General features: G+C 39.0%; 1 pseudogene; it reads right to left on the bottom strand.

Moving 5' to 3' along the window:
- Nucleotides 1-4,101: 4,101 nt before the first annotated feature.
- On the bottom strand, nt 4,102-12,308 carry LOC110283932 (annotated as a pseudogene).
- Nucleotides 12,309-13,761: the final 1,453 nt, after the last annotated feature.

Below are 13,761 nucleotides of genomic sequence, written 5' to 3'. Positions count from 1 at the left end.
TTTTTTGTTTTGTTTTTTTTCGAGACAGGGTTTCTCTTTATAGCTCTGGCTGTCCTGGTGCTCACTTTGTAGACCAAGCTGGCCTCGAACTCAGAAATCCGCCTGCCTCTGCCTCCCGAGTGCTGGGATTAAAGGCATGTGCCACCATGCCCGGCGGAAAATGTGTTATTATTTACACATATTTTGGAAAATTATTTTCTACCAAGTTCTGATAAATACTTGCAATATTCTAGATTTAATGTATGTGCTATTTTAAATTATATGCTTTACTTTACCACATCCTATAGATGAGAATAAGTGGTCAAGTGTTGTTTTATTGCTTAGGTGAAGTTAAGGTCAATACAGAGATACAGAATTAGCAAGTTGATTTTTTAATAGAAAAGTTGAAAATGTTATTGTAACTATAGTAAATTGGATATTACCTTGTAATATCCCCCACCCCTCCAGGACAGAATTGAATGGCTAACCAGTTGTAAAAACAGATTCAGTGTATCTGATTTTATGTAGAGGTCCTTGAACAACTTGGACTTTAGCTCTGTACAAGGAGATAAGAATGGATCAATTTTCATTCTTCTACAAGATGACTACCATTTGAACTAGTAGAATTTGTTGAAAATGCCCTCTTTTTTTCCACTGGATGGTTTTGGCTTCTTTGTAAAAAAATCAAGTGACCATAGCTGTGTGGGTTTATTTCTGGGTCTTCAATTGACTTACCTACCTGACTCTGTAGCAATACCATGTGGTCTTTATCACTATTGCTCTGCAGTACAGCTGGAGGTCAGGGATGATGATTTCACCCAGGAGTTCTTTTATTGTTGAGAATTGTTTTCACTATCCTAGGTGTTTTGTTATTCCAGATGTATTCGAGAATTCCTCTTTCTGTCTCTGTGAAGAATTGAGTTGGACTTTTGATCACGATTGCATTGAATCTGTAAATTGCTTTTGGTAAGATGGCAATTTCACTACGCTACTCCTTCTGAAATGTGGGCATGGGGGATTTTTCCATCTTCTGAGGTCTTCTTAGATTTCTTTCTTCAGAACTTGACATTCTTGTCATACAGATCTTTCACTTGTTGGCTAGAGTTACGCCAAGATATTTTATATTATTCGTGATTATTGTGAAGGGAGTTGTAATTTGTTTCTCAGATCATTTATCTTTTGTGTAGAAGGTGGCTACTAATTTGAGTTAATTTTATATCTATCTACTTTGTTGAAATTATCAGCTGTCGGAGTTCTCTAGTGAAATTTTTGGGGTCACTTATGTATATAATATCATCTTTGAATAGTGATATCTGGGCTTCTTCCTCTCCAGATTGTATCTCTTTGACCTCCTTTTGTTGTCTAATTGGTCTGGCTAGAACTTTGAGTACAATATTGAATAAATAGGGAGAAAGGGGGAAGCCTTGTCTTTTCCCTGATTTTAGTGGAATTGCTTCAAGTTTCTCTATATTTAATTTGATGTTGGCTACTGGTTTGCTGTATATTGCTTTTACTATGGTTAGGTTATGGGCCTTCAATTCCTGATCTTTCCAAGACTTTTAACATGAAAGGATGTTGTATTTTGTCAAATGCTTTATCAGCATCTAATGAGATGATCTGGTGTTTTGTTTTTTTTGTTTTTCCTTTCTTTTAGTTTGTCTATATAGTGGATTACGTTGATGGATTTCCATACATTGAACCTTCTCTGCATCCATGGGATGAAGCCTAATTGATCATGGTGAATGATCATTCTGATGTGTTCTTGGATTTAGTTTGTGAGAATTTTATTGAGTATTTTTGCATCAATATTCATGAGGGAAATTAGTCTGAAGCTATCTTTCTTGGTTGGGTCTTTGTGTGGTTTAGGTATTAGTGTAACTGTGGCTTCATAGAATGTATTAGGTAGTGCTCCTTCTGTTTCTATTTTGTGATATATTTTGAGAAGTATTGGTATTAGGTCTTTGAAGGTCTGATAGAATTCTGCACTAATCCCACCTGGTCCTGGGCTTCTTTTGTTTGGGAGACTTTTAATGACTTCTTCTATTTCCTTAGGGGTTATGGGACTGTTTGCATGGTTTATCTAATCCTGATTGAACTGTGGTACTTAGTATCTGTCTAGAAAATCGTTCATTTCATCTAGACTTTCTAGTGTTGTTGACTATAGGCTTTTGTAGTAGGATCTGATAATTTTTTGAACGTCTTCAGTTTTGGTAGTTATCTTTCCCTTTTCATTTCTGATTTTGTTAATTAGGATGCTGTCTCTGTACCCTCTAGTTAGTTTGGCTAAGGGTTTATCTCTATTGTTGATTTTCTCAAAGAACCTGCACCCTGTTTTGGTGACTCTTTGTATAGTTCTCTTTGTTTCTCTTTGGTTGATTTCAGCCCTGAGATTTATTATTTCCTGCCATCTACTTCCCTAGGTGTATTTGCTTGTTTTTGTTCTAGAACTTTCAGATGTGCTGTTAAGCTGCTAGTGTAGGATCTAACCAGTTTCTTAATGAAGGCACTCAGAGCTATGAGTTTTCCTCTGAGCACTGCTTTCATTGTGTCCCATAAGTTTGGGTATGTAATGCTGTCATTTTCATTAAATTTTAGAAAATCTTTAATTTCCTTCTTTATTTCTTCCCTTACAAATTCATCATTGAGTAGAGGGTTATTCAGTTCCCATGAGTATGTGGGCTTTCTGTTCTTTTTGTTTTTATTGAAGACCAGCCTTAGTCAGTGGTGGTCTGACAAAATGCATGGGATTATTTTCATCTTCTTATATCTGTTGAGGTTTGTTTTGTGACCAATTATATGGTCAGTTTTGGAGAAGGTACCACGAGGTGCTGAGAAGAAGGTATACTCTTTTGTTTTAGGGTGAACTATTCTGTAGATATCTGTTAAATCCATTTGGTTCATAACCTATGTTAGTTTCACTGTGTCTCTGTTTAGTTTCTGTTTCCATGACCTGTCCATTGGTGAGAGTGGGTTGCTGAAGTCTCCCACTATTATTGTGGGTGGATCAGTGTTTGTTTCCAGCTTTAGTAATGATTCTTTTGTAAATGAGGGACCCTTGCATTTCAGAGTTGTAGATGTTCAGAGTTGACACTTTCTCTTGGAGAACTTTTCCTTTGATGAGTATGTAGTGTCCTTCCTCATCTCACTTGATACACTTTGGTTGAAAGTCCATTTTATTGAATATTAGAATGGCAACTCCAACTTCTTTCTTGGGACCATTTCCTTGGACATTTTTTTCCAGACTTTTAGTCTGCGGTAGTTTTCTGTCTTTGTCACTGATGTGTGTTTCCTATATACAGCAAAATGCTGAGTTGTGTTTATATACCCTGACTGTTAGCCTATGTCTTTTTACTGGGGAATTTAGTCCATTGTTATTGAGAGATATTAAAGACCAATGATTGTTGCTTTCAGTTATTTTTGTTGTTAGAGGTGGAATTATGTATGTGTGGTTCTCTTTTTTGGGGTTTGTTGTGAGAAGATTAATTTCTTGAGTGTAGTTTCCTTGCTAGTGTTGGAGATTTCCTTCTGTTATCCTCTTTAGGGCTGGTTTAGTGGAACAATATTGTTTAAATTTGGTTTTGTCATGGAATATCTTGGTTTCTTCATCTAAGGTTATTGAGAGTTTTGCTGGCTATAGTAGCCTGGGCTGGCGTTTTTGTTCTACTAGGGTCTGAATGATATCTGCCCAAGATTTTCTGGCTTTTAGTCTCAGTTGAGAAGTCTGGTGCAATACTGATCAGTCTGCCTTTATATGTTCCTTGACCCTTTTCCCATACAGCTTTTAATAGTCTTTCTTTTTTTTTTGGGGGGGGGGCTTCTGCGGCTTTTATTTTTGCATGTAAACCACTGGGTGGGGGGTCTTGACGGTGGGCACCCTAGAGATTACACTGGACTTGAGTGCTCCAGACACTAGCTGGAAAGTCAGGTGGCAGAAACAATGATTCAGACCAATCACATGATTACACATCTAGTTCTCCAGCAGGGATTCTGGTGGTCAGGTGTGGATGTCTAAGGAAGCAGTGACATGGGAGGGGCACGCACTGGGCTGGCCTTGAGCCACCTGGATGACATCAGGGACAGAGGACCTAGCAGCTGGTGGCTTTAGGGATCCCCAGTCCATCTTTACTTGGCCAGAGGGTTCCTGAAGGACCTGCCAGCAAACTTGGCTTTGCTGCCCAGCTCTTCCTTGATTCTAAGGATCTGATTGTACTTGGCCAGATGCTCAGATCGGCAAGAGGCACCAGTCTTGATCTGCCCAGTGCAGAGCCCCACCACCAGGTCGGCGATGAAAGTGTCCTCAGTCTCCCCAGATTGGTGGGACACCATGATGCCCCAGCCATTGGACTGGGCCAGTTTACATGCCTACAAGACTTGGTCATGGAGCCGATCTGGTTCACTTCGAGCAGGAGGCAGTTGCAGGATTTCTCTCCCACTGCCTTGACAATCTGCTTAGGGTTGGTCACTGTGAGGTCATTGTCCACCACCTGGATGTCTGCACTAGTAATGAACTTCTGCCAGGCACCTCAGTTATCCTGGTCAAAGGGGGCTACGATGGACACCACTGGGTAATTCTGGATGAAGGACTTGTACAGGTCAGCCAGCTGGTTGGGTGCGATGTACCTGCTGGGGTCATTCGGAGACTTAAAGTCCAGGTCATATTGCCAGACCTGTAGAACTCGGAGGCAGCCACATCCATGCCTATGACAACCTGGTCAGTGTAGCTGGCCTTTGCAATTGCAGTCTTGAGCAGCTCCAGTGCTTCTTTGTTCTCCAGGATGTTAGGTGCGAATCCACTCTCATCACCCACATTGGTGGCGTCCTTCACGTACTTCTCCTTGATGTTCTTCAGATTGTGGTAAACCTCTGCTCTAATGAGCTTGATTTCCCGGAAGCTGGATGCCCCCACATGCAGGATCATTAACTCTTGCATGGCCAGCTTGTTGCCAGCATGAGAACCACCATTGATCACATTGAAAGCTGGGACCAGCAGGATGACTTGAGGGTTGCCGGCCAAGTCAACAATGTGACGATTAAGGGACACCCCCATTTCCACAGCACCAGCTTTACAGACATCCAGGGACACTCCCAGGATGGCATTTGCACCAAATTTAGATTTATTCTCTGTGCCGTCCATCTCGATCATCAGCTTGTCAATCTTCTCTTGCTCCACAACATTCACTTTCTTGCTAACCACAGCAGGTGCAATAGTGTTATTGATGTGCTCAACAGCCTGTGAGACACCCTTCCCCATGAAGGTCTTATCATTGTCTCAGAGTTCTAGGGCCTCGTAGATGCCAGTGGACACACCGCTGGGCACTGCAGCTCAGAAGAGACCTTTTGCGGAGTATAGATCCACCTCCACAGTGGGATTCTCACGGGAGCAAAAGATCTCTCTATCATGGATTCTGAGAATAGACGTGGTGAACTTCTGGCAGTAGGATCGCTGCGAAGGATGGAAAGAGGGTGCTGTGGACACCGAAGAGGGCCTTAAGGACAGATGGGAGCACCACCCTGTACTGCAGCAGCACTCTTAATATTCTTTCTTTCTTCTGTGCATATGATATTTTAATTATTATGTGATGAGAGGAATTTCTTCTTTGATCCAATCTATTTGGCTTTCTTTAAGCTTCTAGGTTTATGCCCATTCTTTCCTTAGGTTAGGGAAGCCTTTTAGATGATTTTATTGAAGATGTTCGTTGGTTCTTTGAGTTGGCAATCTTCACTTTCTTTTATACCATTAGATTTGGTCTTTTCATTGTGTCCTGAATTTCTTGGATGTTTTAGGTTAGGAACTTTGTGCACTTCGTATTTTCTTTGATTGTTGTGTCAATGTCTTCTTTTATATCTTCTACACCTGAGATTCTCTCTTCTATCTCTTGTACTCTGTTGGTGATGCTTGCATCTATGACTCCTGACCTAGGTTTTCCATCTCCTAGGTTGTCTACCTTTGTGATTTCTTTATGGTTTCTATTTTCACTTTTAGAACCTGGGTGATTTTGTTCAATTCCTTTGCCTGTCTGATTGTGTTTTCCTGTATTCCTTTAATGGATTTGTGTGTTTCCTCTTTAAGGGCTTCTACCTGTTTATATGTGTTCTCTTGTAGTACTTTCAGGGAGTTATTAATACCCTCCTTAAGGTTTTCCATCATATTCTTGAGGTCGGATTTTAGATCAGAATCTTGCTTTTCAGTTGTGTTAGTGTATCTAGGGAGAACTGGGTTCTGATGTTGCCAAATGACATTGGTTTCTTTTGCTTATGTTCTTGTGCTTGTCCCTTGCCATCTTGCTATCTCTGCTGTTTACTGGCCTTGCTTTCTCTGACCAAAGCCTGTCTCTCCTTTGAGCTTGGTTATGTTGGGCCTCCTTAGGTCAGGCTGTCTCTGGGTGTGGATAGGATGGAGTGGCCTGGAGCACAGCATTTGCTCCTGAGAACAGTTGGGAACTAGAAGGAAGGTGTGTCTCTGGCTGAGTTAGAGGTCTGTGTCCTCTGAGCCTGGGGATAGGTGATTCCATTTAGGCTAGGCAAAGGACAGGAGGGGTGAAGGCAAAGGACAGGAGGGGTGAACTTAGCTGTGAGCCTATTAAATTTTAATAAATGCATATAGGTTCAAACTGTGTTTGATTTAATGAACTCTCTAGTATCAGTTTATATTCCTTAATTTCATATGTAGCACTGTAATAAAACTATAATGGAGATTTTTGTAATTTTTATCTTTTAAATTATATTTTCAGAATCCTTGAGTTTGTTATGAATTCAAAAAGTAACTTGACTCCTCCATGCAACAGCAGTAGAATGATTCTTTTACTCACAATCAACTCAATAAGCAAGAAGTATATTATTATTTTAATTTATATTTCTTATTATGATTGATGATTGAGAATTTTTATGTTTTCATAGTTATTACATATTTATGTTTTTGTATTTTCTGTAAATGACATTTCATTTTCTATTTTGTACAAAGAACAGTTTATTTTATTAACTTATGCTTTCAATCTTATTGGACAAAGGGATTATTTTTATTATATTTTACAAGGGGATTATTCCTGTTGCTTGGAAATTCTGCTTAAATCTTAAAAATTGAAGACAATTTACAAATAACCACCATGTTTTAAACATAGTTATACATAGTGTATACTACCATTATATCTGGAGATTTTTAGCGACTAACACCACTAAAAAAAATCAAGAAATTAATTCTTGACTTACTTGGCTATATCGGGTTTTTTTTGTTGTTGTTTTTGTTTTTGTTTTTTGAGTTGTGAGGAGTAGAGACAACTTTGCTCTCCCTCTTCCAGTATTTGAGCTGCCCAAAAGCAGTGTACTAGGGATGTTTGACTGAATCCCTAGAGATTTCAGGGATGAGGTAAGGAGAAAGATGAAGGCTTATTGTGATCAAGGAGAACAAGAGAGAGGGGAGGGAGTCACCTTGATTTGTCTAGAGTGTAACAGGAAGGTTTTCTACTTCTAAGAATTCTATGTGATTACAGTGGGTCTCTTGGACAATCTCTTCTTCTCACATTCATTTACCTTAATCCAGTTTCTACATTTTCTTCTGCCATAAAGGGTAAGGTGTTCAAATGGTCTAAAACTTAAGGGCTAATTATCTTAGTGGGGGACATAGCCTTGTTTGTCCTGCTTTAGAAGAAAAGACAGCACTTTTATCTTTCATGTTTATCTCTGAAGCCCTCTAACATCTTATTTCTCATCCCTTCCAAGCCAGTTTTCTTCCAATAGTGACCAATGTCCGTTCTCCTCATTTCTCATTTTACCATCTCCACAGTCTCTTTTAATTCATGTAACTTCAAATCCCACCATTGTTGTCTCCAAGTCTGGCACTGACCTCCTAGTTATCCAAGTTTTAGATGTGTTGCCCCTCTGTGTTAGAAATGCCCAAGAAATAATCTCAGCCTAAAATTCTCATAAGAAGCATCAAGCAAGTATCCCAAGGCCTCAGCAGCTTGCAGACCTCTGTCCCCTGGTCATTAGAAATGTCTTACTTTCCTGGTCACCCAGGCTCCTTTTCTGTTTGGAGTTTTCTAACTTCACAGTTTCTTTCCTGAAACTTGTTCTTGATTAATGCTTTTGACAAATGTTTTGTCTATACTCTCCATTTTTCTAAGTACTTTAATGAAAAGTGTACGGTTCTTCTATTTCATAATTCTGCTTTTCTAGCAAAGTTTTTGACTTCTAAACTAGGTGGTTCTTATCTGAAGAAAATAGTTCTGAGAACAACAGCCTCCTCTGAAGTTACTGAATTGGCTCCCTTGTTACTTGGTTATTATTTTTCCTCACTCCGGACATAGTTACAAGCCTGTTGGAAGCAATAGATGTAGAATATTGCCCTAGTGAAGGTGAACTCTGCTGGACACACTGGACACACTTCATTCTTTTTTTTCCCATGCCATATTGTTCCTGTTGTGTTTGTCATTGTATTCTGTTGAGTGTACAATTCTGCTTTGTAAAACCACTGTTGTGCATCAAATCTGTATAAATCTTTCATTTTCCTAGGAGAAAAACTGCAACTCAGTAATAACCAGTCTCCATCTTCTTATGTCATCTCTTGGCCTTCCTATCTCCACCTTCCTACTTTATACATCTGACTATTCTGGATAGTGTAGTTATAAGTGAGCCGAGTGGTGTATTCCCATCTTGCTTATTTCACTTAGCATAACGTTCTTGGTTTCACTTGGGTTACAGTGGCATCAACATCTCTTTCCTTTAAAAAACCGAATACTGTGAATTTTGTGCTTTTAGCACATTTTGTTAATCCATCTATCTTTATATGAAAGTTTGACTTGCTCCCACCTTCAGGATTCTGTGGCTACAGGCATGCGAATGCCTTTTTGAGACACTGCTTTTAAGCTTGGGAAGATGTGAGGCTGCAAATCATGTGCTGGTTCTATTTTTCATGTTTGAGGAACCACCATACCATCTTCTATAGGAACAATAAGATCGCACACATATATTGATAGTATAAAAAGTTTTCCATATCTTCACATCTTCATCAGCATTTTTAGGGGGAATAGCCATCTCAAAAGTGTGGTAAAATGCTCAATTTTAGCTTTGTTGTTGCTTTGTTTTAGCCATTGTTTATTAATCTTCAACTCTATATTACATGGTTTCTATCAGTGGGTTCAATGTTGATGTAACTGAGATGCAGAGAATTTTACTGAGTTTCCTAGGACGTTAGATGAAGCCTGAGATTTGAGTCAATTCTATACCTCTGAGCTGTGTGTGCTGAGTGATTGCTTCTTCAAACTCTGTGTGCCTGTCTTGTTATTCCTTATACAATTTTGGAAATTATCATTTTTTTCTTCTTGACACTAGAAAATATGAGCACTGATTTCAGAGCCAGGATGATGACGACAATGATTCCAGGCACCAGCACTGTATGGACCAACACATGGAGATTCTGTTCTTTTACTATTTTTCACACTGAATCTGTCTAGTGAGTGCTACATTATGTGTTAGATATGATGTTGGGCAACCAGTGGGATAGATTATTGTTTTGTTTTCAGTCTAGATAATAGCTGAATCTATATAGTGATACAGTGCAAATAATTTGCTTGATAAATCATTGAAAATACTTTAATAAGGATTTGTGAGTGCCTTCATGCCTGGACAAAGTGGGAATCATACATGTTAAAAGGTGGTTGGTAACACTGAGAGTCCATATAAAGGACAAATTCTATACATGTTCCTACATCCTAACACACACCAGGGCCACCTTTTTAAAAGTACATTTTTCACTTTTCCACTTAAAATTTAATCTTAAGATTTCTATAATCACATTTATCTCCAGTCACTAGTCTTCATTCTTTGAGTCACTTGATGTTTACTCTACTGCTTATGCTCCTAAATATATTTCTTATGTTACAGTTTCTCTTGCATGTCAAACTGCCCGTCCAAGTTCAAGTTTCAGCTGAGTTCATAATTCTGCATCTCTTTTTCTATTTGTAATACTATTTTACTATTTAAACCTTAGTCATTTTCAACCTTTTGTTTAACCAGAAGGTTGCTGACATTTATATGTTGATATCCACTAATTAAGAGTCACTAACATCACATCTCCAGCCAAACAAATCTATGTTTATTTTGTAGTATATAAAAAAAAAAACACACTTGAGTAAATTGGTCAAAGTATTTCAGTCAGAGAATTGAGACGCCTCTCCTTACTAGGTGTGGTTTTAATTCTGTGAGGTATTAGGAATGTGTAGGCCAGCTCTTTGATGATTGCTATCAAGAATCAGAGACATTTCATGATCAGTATTATTAATATTTTTGCTTGGTAAAGGCAGGATGTATTAAAAAATGCTAAGTTTATAGGTGAAATAACAATAATAATCATCCCCAGAAAAGAAAGGTGGGATGAGTCGTGGAATAGAAAACAGCATTTTGTGTTCAGAGAGTGCCCTTGCTGGGTCAGGGTCTGAGCAGGATAATGAAGTGAACAAACACTTTACTATTGTAAACGTCACATCTATTTTCATTTCTGCAGTATTGATTTCACTCCTTCTATTCATTCCCCTTCCATACACAATTGAACTTTCTTTCATATTGAGATAAACAGTATAGTCACTTTTCCTCCTTTTGCTTTTCCCACCCTGTGTCTCATTCAGTGAGTAATTGACTTTGGTAAATTCTGCCCAAAATATTACAATGAGTTCTGTGCTTGGTGGAAATGACCACACCCTTTATTCTAAAACTCAAGGAATCCCTCTAAAATTATATTTTTTAGTATAATAACTCAAGTAGACTCCAATATCTTTTTTTCTTATGTTAGCTTTTAATTTAAACCTAATACTTACTTTTCATTTATTATGCGATTGACATCTTGGTATGTTTCTTCTATATAAGGCCTCTGGTAGTCTACAGATAGCAGAAAACACACACACACACACACACACACACACACACACACACACACACACACACACAAATGCATTTAGGAAACAGTTACCAAAGTTGAAGTCTGAAGTCAGGTTGTGATAACATCACTTCTAATTTTCTCATAGTGATAATGATAAAAGAGAAAGGACTAGCAGGATATAAGTAATTTGATGAGGAAAAGTTTAGTTTGGGTTTCTATGGTTGTGATGAAATACCATGACCAAGAAGCAAGATGGGGAGACAAGGGTTTATTTGGCTTACACTTCCATATTGCTGTTCATCATCGAAGGAAGTCAGAAGAAACTCAAAAAGTACACGGATGTGGAGGCAAGAACTGATACAGAGACCATGGGTGGGTGCTACTTACTGGCTTGCTTCCTATGGCTTGCTTTGCCAGCTCTCTTACAGAACCCAGGATCACCCAAAGATGGCACCACCCACAACAGGCTGGGCCCTCCTCCATCAATCACTAATGAAGAAAATGCCCTGCAGGTTTACATATAGCTTGATCTTATGGAGGCATTTTTCAAAATTGAAGTTTCCAAAATACCCATGGATGGAGTTACAGAGATAAAGTTCAGAGCAGAGTCTGAAGGAATGACCATCCAGAGACTGCCCCACTTGGGGATTCACCCCATAAACAACCACCAAACCCAGACACACTAGGCAGATGCCAAGAAGATTTTGCTGACAGGAGCCTGATATAGCTGTCTCCTGCGAGGCTCTGCCAGTGCCTGGCAAATACAGAAGTGGATGCTCACAGTCATCCATTGGACGGAGCACAAGGTCCCCAATGAAGGAGCCAGAGAAATACCAAGGGAGCTGAAGGGGACTGAAGCCCCATAGAAGGAACATCAATATGAACTGACCAGTACTCTCAGAGCTCCTTGGAACTATACCACCAATCAAAGAAAACACATGGTGGAAATTGTGGCTCTAGCTATATTTGTAGCAGAGGATGGCCTAGTTGGTCATCAATGGGAGGAGAGGCCCTTGATCCTGTGAAGGCTCTATGCCACAGTATAGGGGAATGCCAGCACCAGGAATGGGAGTGGGTGGGTTGGGGACCACGGGGAGGGGGTTGGGGAGGGGGATTTTCAGAGGGGAAACTAGGAAAGGGGATAACATTTGAAATGTAAATAAAGAAAATATCTAATAAAAAAGAAAAAAAATAAAATTGAAGTTCCCTCTTCTCAGATGACTTTACCTTGTCTCAAGTAGATATAAAACTGTCCATCACAGGGAGCTCCTTCGAGGGTGGGAATAAAGCCACTGAGAATCCAAACTAGGAAATGGAACCCCAGCACTTGATGGGCCGACTCTTGTAGATGTGAGATCTCTGGTGTACAGAAGAGAATTAAGCTAGCTTTACCAAACCTCCAGCGAACTTCACAATTATATTGTGATGGCATAGGCTGCTTGCTGTCACCTTTGGCCATGTTTCTGGCCTCTCTGTTTTCAATGACAACATGTTCATGCAGCTGTGATCAATGGAAATGTAACTGCTGAAACATAGCTCATGATTGGCATATTATGGAGTCAATGGGTGAATATCTATCTATCTATCTATTTATCTATCTATCTATCATTTATCTATATATCTATCTATCCACACACACGCAGAACCTGCTACTCGCCAGAAATCTTTAGATTCTTTCTAGTTATAATTTTTCATAGAAATATGTCGTGAATTTGTTTTTGCTTATTTAAAAATTATATATATGGAATATAGTGTATTCTATATCAGGTATTTTTTCATGTCCAGTGATAATATCTGAGAGAGTATCAATAGGATATTGATTGCCATTGATATTTAAATTCATTAATTCATGTATATATATATGCCATTTAGTTATATTTTCATTTATAATTACATATTAGAATTAACTACAGTTTTAGGCTATTACAAACACTGCTGAATAAGCAGTCTGATATATTTACAAATATGTACATATATGTATATATATGTATATATATGTATGTGCATATATGTGTATGTGTATTTAAAAATCTATGAATATTTTGGGAACGTGACTTCAGGAAAAGATTTCTATAATGATGGTTAAAAATTTGAAGAAGCTGAGGAAGAGGGTGATCCTGTTAATTGAGACCAGAAGTCTCAATTAACCCGAACCCCCTGAGATCTCTCAGACACTGGATCATCAACTAGGCAGCATACACCAACTAATGTGAGGCCCCCAACACATATACAGCAGAGGATTGCCGGGTCTGTGGTCAGTCAGAGAAGATGCACCTAACCCTGGAGAGAATGGTCCCAGGGAGTTTACTGGTCTGGTGGGGTGGGGGTGGGAGGTTGTGGGGGTGTGGGGACATCCTCATGGAGACAGGGGGCAGGGAGGAGGTATGGGATGTGGAACCATCAGAGGGTGGACCGGGAGGGGAATACAATCTGGAGTGTAAAAAGAGAAAGGAAGAAAGAAAGAAAGAAAAAGGAAAGAAAGAAGGAAAGAAAGAAAGAAAGACTGAAAGAAAGAAAATATAATAATAAAATAAAATAAATCTACAAAAAAAATTTCAAAACCTTGGTTGTGGCTCACTGATCTAGATATGGGCTAATGACACCAGGACTCTATCTATAAAAGCACTCACACAACACTGCCTGTGCAAATGGTGTTACAGGTAAAAGAATTAACTTTGAGGAAATGGTAAGTGGTTGAGACTAGTCTGATAAAACTGGCTTCACCTCTCTGGAGCCATGGGTTGGGAGATCTCTTTCCCCACTGAAATTAACAATATGAAATGAATAAAACTGATTTAGACACAAAATGGTGAGGATGTCAGACTGAAAGGATAAAAGTGATCATATGGAAAGTGGAATAAAGAGCCTGAGGGTCAGCGTTAAGGACAGTTAGGTGCTGCTCATTTCTCTAG

This window comes from Mus caroli, chromosome 17, assembly GCF_900094665.2.
Source record: "Mus caroli chromosome 17, CAROLI_EIJ_v1.1, whole genome shotgun sequence".
NCBI lineage: Eukaryota > Metazoa > Chordata > Mammalia > Rodentia > Muridae > Mus > Mus caroli.
The sequence above is the reverse complement of the archived record's forward strand: the minus strand, read 5'-3'. Positions and strand labels throughout refer to the sequence as shown.